The 10,413-nt window shown below is 36.3% G+C and overlaps 1 pseudogene; it reads left to right on the forward strand.

Moving 5' to 3' along the window:
• The first annotated feature begins 417 nt into the window (after window positions 1-417).
• LOC128590814 (DCN1-like protein 3) lies at window positions 418-1,478 on the forward strand (annotated as a pseudogene).
• Window positions 1,479-10,413: the final 8,935 nt, after the last annotated feature.

Below are 10,413 nucleotides of genomic sequence, written 5' to 3' on the forward strand. Positions count from 1 at the left end.
CATCCTCTCGCCTATTACTAACAGCTTTGTGTGTATATGCCACATATTTTTATGCATATGTGTAGGTATATACATGCATTTATGTACATGCACATATTTATATACACCTATACTTACATAATGCATTACACCATATGTATTGATTGTAACCTCTTTATCACATAACAAATTGTAAACATATTTTTATACTTTTTTTTCTTATTCTTTAAAAAAGGTGAATAAGAGATGAAGAGGAGGTGGTGGGGGGAGGGTAGGTGGAAGAAGAGGTGGCGGGGGGGAGGGTAGGAAGCCTGGAAACACAAGCAGGGATGGTTTGGCTGGCTCCTCTGGCTGATGGCGTATTGAGGGACATGGGCCAGTGACAGTAAGGACATCCGATCCAGAGGGGCCCCCTATAAAGGCCGGGCCACCAGCACCATGGACCAGTGTGTCACCAAGTACAAGAATCCCTCATTGACCCTGGGCAGCAAGGATGGAGACCGTGGGCCAGCAGCAAGTCACACAGAAGGTGGGGTGCAAGTTACTGTGAGGAGCAGGTGCCACCATGTGGCAAGCCAGGTGGGGATATCCTAATCAAAGGAAAAAAGAAGGTGGAGGCTACCACTGAAGCCTGCCAGCCGCCAAAATTCTCGGGAGATGCTGAGAGGGAGTCCAAGTCCAATACTGAAGAGTCTTCCTTAAAGAGATTGGAAGAACTGTTTAGGTACTACATGGATGAGCAGGAGGATGCAATTTTAGAGGAAGTCATGGAGTGCTTTTGCAATGACCTGTGTGTTGACCCCACAGAATTTCGAGTGCTGCTCTTGGCTTGGAAGTTCAGACTGCAACCATGTGCAAATTCACCAGGAAGGAGTTTTTTGATGGCTGCAAAACAATAAGTTCAGACAGCATTGACGGAATCTGTGTATGGTTCCCCAGCCTCTTTTTTTTTTTTTTTTTTTTTTTGTAATTTTATTTATTTATTAATTTATTTATTTTTATTGTTGGGGATTCATTGAGGGTACAATAAGCCAGGTTACATTGATTGCAATTGTTAGGCAAAGTCCCTCTTGCAATCATGTCTTGCCTCCCCAGCCTCTTAACAGAAGCCAAACAAGAGAATAAATTCAAGGCTCTCCACCAGTTTACATTTCAGTTTGGCCTGGACTCTGAAGAAGGGCAGCAGTCACTGCATCGGGAATTAGCCATTGCCCTGTGGAAACCAGTCTTTACCCAGAATAATCCTTCAGTTTTGGACCAATGGCTAAACTTTCTAACAGAGAACCCCTCAGGGATCAAGGGCATCTCCTGGGACACTTGAAACATGTTCCTTAACTTCACTCAGGTGATTGGACTAGACTTGAAGAACTACAGTGAGGACGAGGCCTGGCCAAGTTTTTTCGCTACCTTTGTGGAGTGGGAAATGGGGCGAAGGAAAAGAGAAGGGGAAGGGAGAGGTGCACTCAGGTCAGGGCTTGTGTCCCAAGGAGCAGACTTAGTGGCTCTGTCCAGGAGCAGCAGCAAGGATCTGCCCACAGCCCTGAAGCCAACCGAGGAATTGGACCTTTCTGGAAATTGCTGAGGATCTAGATATTTTCTACTTTACACCTTTCTCAGCCTTGTTTCTGAAAGGGCTCTAAAATGCTGTATCATGTTTTAGTCACTTTCTTCATATTTTGGTTATTTCTTTTGGGGGGATCCATTACAATATTTGAACCTGGCTACCTACATGTTGTGTATCTTTTTTTACGATACAATGTCAGATTTCAGTTTTGCATATTGTTTTTCAAGGCAGGTCTGTACTGTGTATAGTGCTGTTTACATGGTTAAATTTAGATTGTAATAATTATTTTTAAAGATTTACACAGATTTGAATAGCAGTGTTAACTGTTAACCAAATTGCATTAATTCCCAAGTGACTTAGAACTCTAGGAGTGCCAAGGCCAGCCAAGAACATTTGTAGTCTGGTGACAGCCCCCTTTTAAGATAATTTATCCGAAACCCTTATTTCCCTCACTTCTTGTTCATTCCTTCATTGACCTATTGCCTTTCATGTTGAGTCTGTCCATCAACATGGCTGCACCTGTCAGTCAAGTGAGCATTTTTTGAAAACACATTGTACTGAGAATCACTTAAGCACTGAATGCAGAGGAAGCAGTGCTGCCTCCGTTTTGCTGGAAGTAAATGTTTTCTTTCTCTGATGAAGTTTCTGTATTTTCATGTTGTAAATGGAAATACTTTTTTCTCTCATTTGCCTTGGAGCTAAAGTTTCTGTTCCTGGTGATTGGGGAAATTATGTCTGCCGGCCAACATGACTTGAAGGAAAACTGTGTTATGGACCTCGGCTTGATATTTTTTTTTTTTTAATTTTTTTTGAGTATCATCAGCTTATTTGTCTGGCAAGTGCAGAAGCCTGGGGTTGGCCTGAACTTTGCCAAACAAACATCAAAATGTATCTAAGAGTTAAAAGTGTGTCCTTTCCCTTCTTGCTGCGTCCATGTTGTCACTTAGCCCTAGGAGTTATATATTATCTTTTTGTTAGTGTCAGGCTCATTGGGGGTAATGTGATGACTGTTTAGGTTTACATGACCCTCCTCTCCTTTCCCTACACCCAATATGTGTATATACATATATAAAATATGTATATATTTTACTTATATAAAAAAATTAACATATGTGTATATGTACTCCTTTGTTTCTTTGCCTGCTAAAATTGGCCATAAAAGAAGGAGCTGCCTTCAATATATAAAATATAAGAAGAGCACCAGGGAACATCATTGGAGGTTTTCAGATCTGAATTTGGGCCATTTTCACTACAGAGAACATGACTTTGCTTAGCCCTTTCCACATCAGAGGGAAGGCCTGGTCCCTAGACTCCTCTGTGTTTTGCTCTGGAACGTCAGCTTTGGCTAAACTGCCAATGAGGCTTGAGGAGCTGACTGTGGGCCTTCCTGGTTTTAGTAGAGGGCCTCTTGTTACTTTTTCAGTTTAAAAAATTTGTCCTCAAGAAACTGTACTGGAAGGGGGGTGGCAGGAACTTGTATAGTTCAGCTTACACTTTGAAACAGATTAAAAGGGAATTTTTAAAATAAAAACTTATAAAAATTAAAGAAAGTGAATAATATTTTTTATATATCTATACCAGTGTGTGTTTAACTAATCTCTTATTGATAGTAATTATGTTTTTTGTTTCTAGTTTTTTGGTGTTTTTTCCATACATATGCATGTATATTTCTACTTGTCTAGGTATAGTGCAAATGTGTAGAGTAGAATTCCCAGAACATGCATGATTTATATTTTCATAGTGACAGATTGCTCTCAAAAAGATTCTTCCAGTTTTCGGCTTATTTTAAAAATCTTCGTGGATCATGGGAATGCACAGTCTGGTTAAAAACCACTGAATTAAGTAGAGAAATAATGGAGTAAGAAATCTTGGAGTAAGAAGAATATATGTTGAATAATTAGCCAGTGGTAAAAAAAAAAATGTCACTTTGGTCATCTGTCATCAGCTTTCTCAGGAATAGATTTGCATTTAGTAAATCTTGTCCTATGATTTTCTGGAATTATACTACTATTTTTACCTTTGAACATTAATGGCATCAAATGCAAACATTCTAACTGGATTCCTTCAGTTCTTAGATTTTGAAAGATAGGCCAGGGCTGGGTGCCCATAGCTCAGTGGTTTGGGTGCTGGCCACATGCTCTGGGGCAGGTGGGTTCAATCCAGGCCAGGGCCTGTTAAACAAAAATACAAAAATAGCCAGGCACTGTGGCAGGCATCTGTAGTCCCAGTACTAGGGAGGCTGAGGAAACAGAATAGCTTGAGCCGAAGAGTTTGAGGGTGCTGTGAGTTATGATGATGCCATGGCACTCTACAGAGGGCGACAAAGTGAGACTCTCTCAATAAAAGGAAAAAACAAAAAAAAAGAAATGTAGGCCAGATATAATAACATTCTTTCTATCCAAGTGACAGTGTATTCAAATTGCATTAAGCCTCACTGAACTGAGATTTGGATGACATCTAATACTTTGTGGGTTTTAGGGAAAATTTAAACATATATTTTAAATATCTTTCCTTTTGATAGGTATTTTCACCTCAAAATTTTGGGTTCCTCCCTTCTTTCAGATAAATGTTTAAAATTAGTAGTGTGTGTCCATATAATGACAAAGGGAAATGAGATGATTGCTTTTATTGGATACACTAATCACCAAAGATGGCAAGACATTATAATTAATTCACTTTTGCCTAAATTTCTTAAATCTGAGGTGTCAAATTTTTGTTGTGGTGTAATACATTGTATTAAACTTTAATTATCTAAATGCCATGATGACCTTGGAATAGTAGTTAAAGATGCATTAGCCAATATTTGCAGATGTGAGCATCTTGTAAAATGGCATTGAAGGCTAGTGGTCACTGCATCGGGAAATAGGTATTGCCCTGTGGAAACCAGTCTTTACCCAGAAGTTTTGGACCAATGGCTAAACTTTCTAACAGAGAACCCCTCAAGGATCAACAGCATCTCCTGAGACACTTGGAACATGTTCCTTAACTTCACTCAGGTGATTGGACTGAACCTCAAGAACTACAGTGAGGACGAGGCCTGGCCAAGTTTGTTTCGGCAAAACATCATAAATTATCTATCCAATCAAATAGTCTGAAGTTAAATGAAATAGCAATTAGACTACAACATCAAAGTATCATTGCAGAATGAGAACCTTCCCCTGACTAGGATGCCTTCGTTTTCTTCTCATTTTATTTTCTCTGACAAGCTGTAATGTGCTCTTTAACACAGCCTAATGGACCATATCAAGTTAGATCAAATTGTGTAGTATCAATTCTATTAGCTTTATCTGAAATTTGGCCAAGTCATAGTAATAGTATTAAATTCCAGGCTGTTAAATACTATATATATATATTTTTGAAACAGAGTCTTATTCTGTTATCATGGGTAGTGTACCATGGCATCATAGCTCACAGCAACCTCAAACTCTTGGGCCTGAGCAATCCTCTTGCCTTGGCCTCCTGAGTAGCTGGGACTATAGGTGCCTGCTATGACACCCAGCTAGTTTTTTCTATTTTTAGTAGGAACAGGGGTCTTACTCTTTCTCAGGCTGGTGTTGAACTCCCACCTCATGCAATCCATCTGCTCAGCCTCCCAGAGTGCTAGGATTACAGGAGGGAGTCACCACGTGTACCCTGCCTAAATAATTTTTTTAAAAGAAGATAAAAAAGATCTTAAAGCATCCTGAATAATTTAAAAATAGGCTCTTATATATTCTTTTTTTTCTTTTTTTTTTTTTTATTGTTGGGGATTCATTGAGGGTACAATAAGCCAGGTTACACTGATTGTGTTTGTTAGGTAAAGTCACTCTTGCAATCATGTCTTGCCCCCAGAAGGTGTGGCACACACCAAGGCCCCGTGCCCCTTCCTCCTTCCCTCTCTCTGCTTTTCCTTCCCCCCCCATGACCTTAATTGTCGTTAATTGTCCTCATATCAAAATTGAGTACATAGGATTATATACTCTTTTGTTATTATTATTTTATTATTAGACTGCTATATCATTAATTTAATCCCCAGCAGTTCAGAATTTATTCTAATTAATAAAACAAACTAAAATAAATTTCTTTATTAACTTAGTCCGCATAAATAAGAATTTTGCAAAAATGACAGTCCCCAGCTTCAAATCTTACCATATTATCAAAAATCTCATACTGCTTCTCCATTCTCGTGATACTTTACTAAGAATAATGTCTTCCATTTCCATCCAGGTTAATACAAAGGATGTAAAGTCTCCATTTTTTTTTTAATGGCTGAATAGTATTCCATGGTATACATATACTACAGCTTGTTAATCCATTCCTGGGTTGGTGGGCATTTAGGCTGTTTCCACATTTTGGCCATTGTAAATTGAGCTGCAAGAAACAGTCTAGTACAAGTGTCCTTATGATAAAAGGATTTTTTTCCTTCTGGGTAGATGCCCAGTAATGGGATTGCAGGATCAAATGAGAGGTCTAGCTCGAGTGCTTTGAGGTTTCTCCATACTTCCTTCCAGAAAGGTTGTACTAGTTTGCAGTCCCACCAGTAGTGTAAAAGTGTTCCCTTCTCTCCACATCCACGCCAGCATCTGCAGTTTTGAGATTTTGTGATGTGGGCCATTCTCACTGGGGTTAGATGATATCTCAGGGTTGTTTTGATTTGCATTTCTCTAATATATAGAGATGATGAACATTTTTTCATGTGTTTGTCAGCCATTTGTCTGTCATCTTTAGAAAAAGTTCTATTCATGTCTCTTGCCCATTGATATATGGGATTGTTGACTTTTTTCATGTGGATTAACTTGAGTTCTCTATAGATCCTAGTTATCAAGCTTTTGTCTGATTCAAAATATGCAAATATCCTTTCCCATTGTGTAGGTTGTCTCTTTGCTTTGGTTATTGTCTCCTTAGCTGTACAGAAGCTTTTCAGTTTAATGAAGTCCCATTTGTTTATTTTTGTTGTTGTTGCAATTGAGATGGCAGTCTTCTTCATGAAGTCTTTCCCCAGGCCAATATCTTCTAGTGTTTTTCCTATGCTTTCCTTGAGGATTTTTATTGTTTCATGCCTTAAATTTAAGTCCTTTATCCATCTTGAATCAATTTTTGTGAGTGGGGAAAGGTGTGGGTCCAGTTTCAGTCTTTTACATGTAGACATCCAGTTCTTTCAATACCATTTATTGAATAGGGAGTCTTTCCCTCAAGGTATATTCTTGTTTGGTTTATCGAAGATTAGGTGGTTGTAAGATGTTAGTTTCATTTCTTGGTTTTCAATTCGATTCTAAGTGTCTATGTCTCTGTTTTTGTGCCAGTACCATGCTGTCTTGAGCACTATGGCTTTGTAGTACAGACTAAAATCTGGTATGCTGATGCCCCCAGCTTTACTTTTATTACTAAGAAGTGCCTTAGCTATATGGGTTTTTTTCCGGTTCCATACAAAACTCAGAGTCATTTTTTCCAAATCTTGAAAGTAGGATGTTGGTGTTTTGATAGAAATGGCATTGAATAGGTAGATTGCTTTGGGAAGTATAGACATTTTAACAATGTTGATTCTTCCTGTCCATGAGCATGGTATGTTCTTCCATTTGTTAATATCCTCTGCTATTTCCTTTCTGAGGATTTCATAGTTTTCTTTATAGAGGTCCTTCACCTCCTTCATTAGGTATATTCCTAGGTATTTCATTTTCTTTGAAACTATGGTGAAGGGAGTTGTGTCCTTAATTAGCTTCTCATCTTGACTGTTATTGTGTATACAAAGGCTACTGACTTGTGGACATTGATTTTATATCCTGAAACATTACTGTATTTTTTGATGACTTCTAGGAGTCTTGTGATTGAATCCTATGTACTCAATTTTGATATGAGGACAATTAATGACAATTAAGGTTATGGGGGGGAAGCAGAAAGAGGGATGGAGGGAGGGGGGTGGGGCCTTGGACTGTGTCACACTTTATGGGGGCAAGACATGATTGCAAGAGGGATTTTACCTAACAATTGCAATCAGTGTAACCTGGCTTATTGTACCCTCAATGAATCCCCAACAATAAAAAAAAAAAAATTACAAGGATAAGAAAGGAAGAAAAGAAACTGTCATTAGTAGAGAACATATTGGGCAGTATAAATCTAAAACAGTCTCGTAAGGACTTGTAATATGAACTATAAGAATAAATGAATTTATCATGGTTGATAAATATACAGTCAATATGCAAAAATCAGTTGTATTTCTATGTGCCAATTACAAATAATTAGAAAATGAAATTAGAACAACCATGGCATTACCAATAGCATCAAATATGTTAAATATTTAGGAACAGCCTAATGAAAGATTTGCAAAATAAATGAAGGAATGTGGCAAGGTTAATTTTTCCCACGTTTATATGCGCCATACAATTGCGATTTAAAGTATTGGCATATTTGTGTGTGGGTAAATGGAAAAATGTTTTCTAAAATGTATATAGAGTTTTCAAGAGCTAATTGTAGCTAAGACATTCCTAAAGAAAAATAAAGGCAGCGAACATACAAAAAAAAAAAAAATCTCATACTGATTAACAATGAAAATTAATAAAATCTCCCAGAATGCACACCCACAGACTACTAGAAGGTAGATAATATGACAGACTTCAAGTCATGTAAAAGTGAGCAAATAAGCCAGACTGTTAGAGTTGAATATAGAATCCATGAATTTGCTGCAAGTCATCTGCAGATTTCTCAAAATCTCAAGAGAATGTAGTTTCCATCAATTAGGACTGACTTCCATATAGAAATGAGACTTCCCAAGTTGGGCCATATGATCCACTAGGTTGTGCTTCTATATTACATAGCACCAGATTTAGAAGATAAATATAAATGGCACAAATCATAAATTTGAAAACTCAGAACCATTATCAGAGACGTGTAAAATGAAAATGACAAATAAATAAATACTATCAAAATAGAATAAAGGATGATGGGAATAAAAACATAGAAAAAAATTAAAAAGTATCAAGTGAAAGGAATACATAAACAAAGAAGATTCAACATTTACTCTGGGAAGCCAGGGTGGGTGAATCACTTGAGCTCAGGAGTTGGAGACCAGCCTGAGCTAGAGTGAGACCTTGTCTCTAACAATAGCTGGGCATTGTGGCAGGCTCCAGTAGTCCCAGCTACTTGGGAGGCTGAGGCAAAAGAATGACTTGTGCCTAAGAGTTTGAGGTTGCTATAAGCTGTGACGCCATGGTACTCTACCCAGGGTAACAAAGTAAGACTCTGTCTTAAAAAAAAAAAAAAAAAAAAAAAAATCAAGATTTATGTAGTAGGAATCTCTGGGAAAGAAAAAGGGAAAATAGAAGTGGAATAGATATTTAAAGCTATAATTTATAAAAAGGTTTCTAAAAGAAGACTCAAACTGACAACTGCTGGATATTTTCTAATTCAATTATTGAAGATGAAACAAAAATTCTCTCAGCCTCAGCCAAAAACATCAAATCACTTACAAATGAAAGAAAATTCAGTTGAAATTAGACTTCTCCCTCAACAAGACATGGAAAGCAATACAATAGTAAGGGAATAACTTTAAGAAACTCAAAAAATTATGATCTAATGATTTTGCATTCAGTTCAGTTGTTTCCCCCTAATATCAGTCTATATAGAGAAGAAAATAATTATAAGCCCTTAAGAACTTGGTGAATATTGTGCTCAGGACTTTTTTTTTTTTAAATTTTTTTTGAGGAAATTACTAGTAGACGAAATTTCCCATCTAAAACACGACTGCAGAAAGGGGCAAAATCATTGGCGGGAAGCATTGCACATTTAATTTTAAATTTAAGAATCAAATGTGGTTAAAGATAGAGGCATATATGGAGATGCAATATGTTCGGACATAAAAAAATGTAACTTAAAAAAATGGAAACACAAGAATAAACTCATTGATTGCCATAAATATGATAAGTAGAAGTTGAAAATAGTGTTTAAGCTTTGCAAACCAAATAGTAAAAGTTCAAATAAAAAAAAAGAACTAAAGATGTTATATAAAAGTATTACTACAAAATGGCAACTAAACATGAAAACAACCAGAAAAAACCTACATAGACTATCCTATACACCAAGTAAAATATGTGTGTGTGTATATATTTGTACAACTGTCTAAAGGGAGATAGAATGAGAATGAGAACAAGAGAGGAAAAAAACATAGAGAAAAAAGTAATGAATAATACCAAGAAAATTATTAAGCTTAGATCAAATAATAATTTTAAATCGGCTTAACATTTCTATTAAGGCAAAAATAAATTAAGAAAAAATTTAGTTTTCACACAAAGTCCTAATCTAAAAAAGGGTAAAAAGCTATGCCAAAGTGATACAGAAGAACTAAAAATAAAGGAATGACCAATTTATACCATACAAATTCAAACAGTCCTAAAAAGGGGCTGTGGTTTGATATCTGTAAACACATAATTTAGGTCAGAAAGTATTAAACTACATAACAAAACCCCACTTCATTAACAATAAAGGACATAACTTACAAAGAAGATATAACAATTATCAGGTATGTTAACATGCCAAACATTTTAAACATATTGGATATATAAGCAATATAAACATAAAAATAGGATAATTTAATATGCTATTCAATATAGGACAGGTAATATGGACAAAAAAAAATACACCAGTAAGTTACATCTTATTAATACATATCACATTAAACTTTGCACCTCAAATAATAGTGAATGCTCCCTTTTTCTAATATACAGAGAAAAGTCATGAATATTGACCAATTATTAGGAGCACATAAAACACAATAGAAATAATATTTTAATATTATCTGATCCCCAGAAAACAAAGGGGATAAAGCCCTAACTAGAAATTTTAGGAAGTACATATATTTGGATAAAAATAAAGTTTATTGAAGCAAATAATATTTTATA

The sequence above is a fragment of the Nycticebus coucang genome, chromosome 7, assembly GCF_027406575.1.
Source record: "Nycticebus coucang isolate mNycCou1 chromosome 7, mNycCou1.pri, whole genome shotgun sequence".
Taxonomy (NCBI): domain Eukaryota; kingdom Metazoa; phylum Chordata; class Mammalia; order Primates; family Lorisidae; genus Nycticebus; species Nycticebus coucang.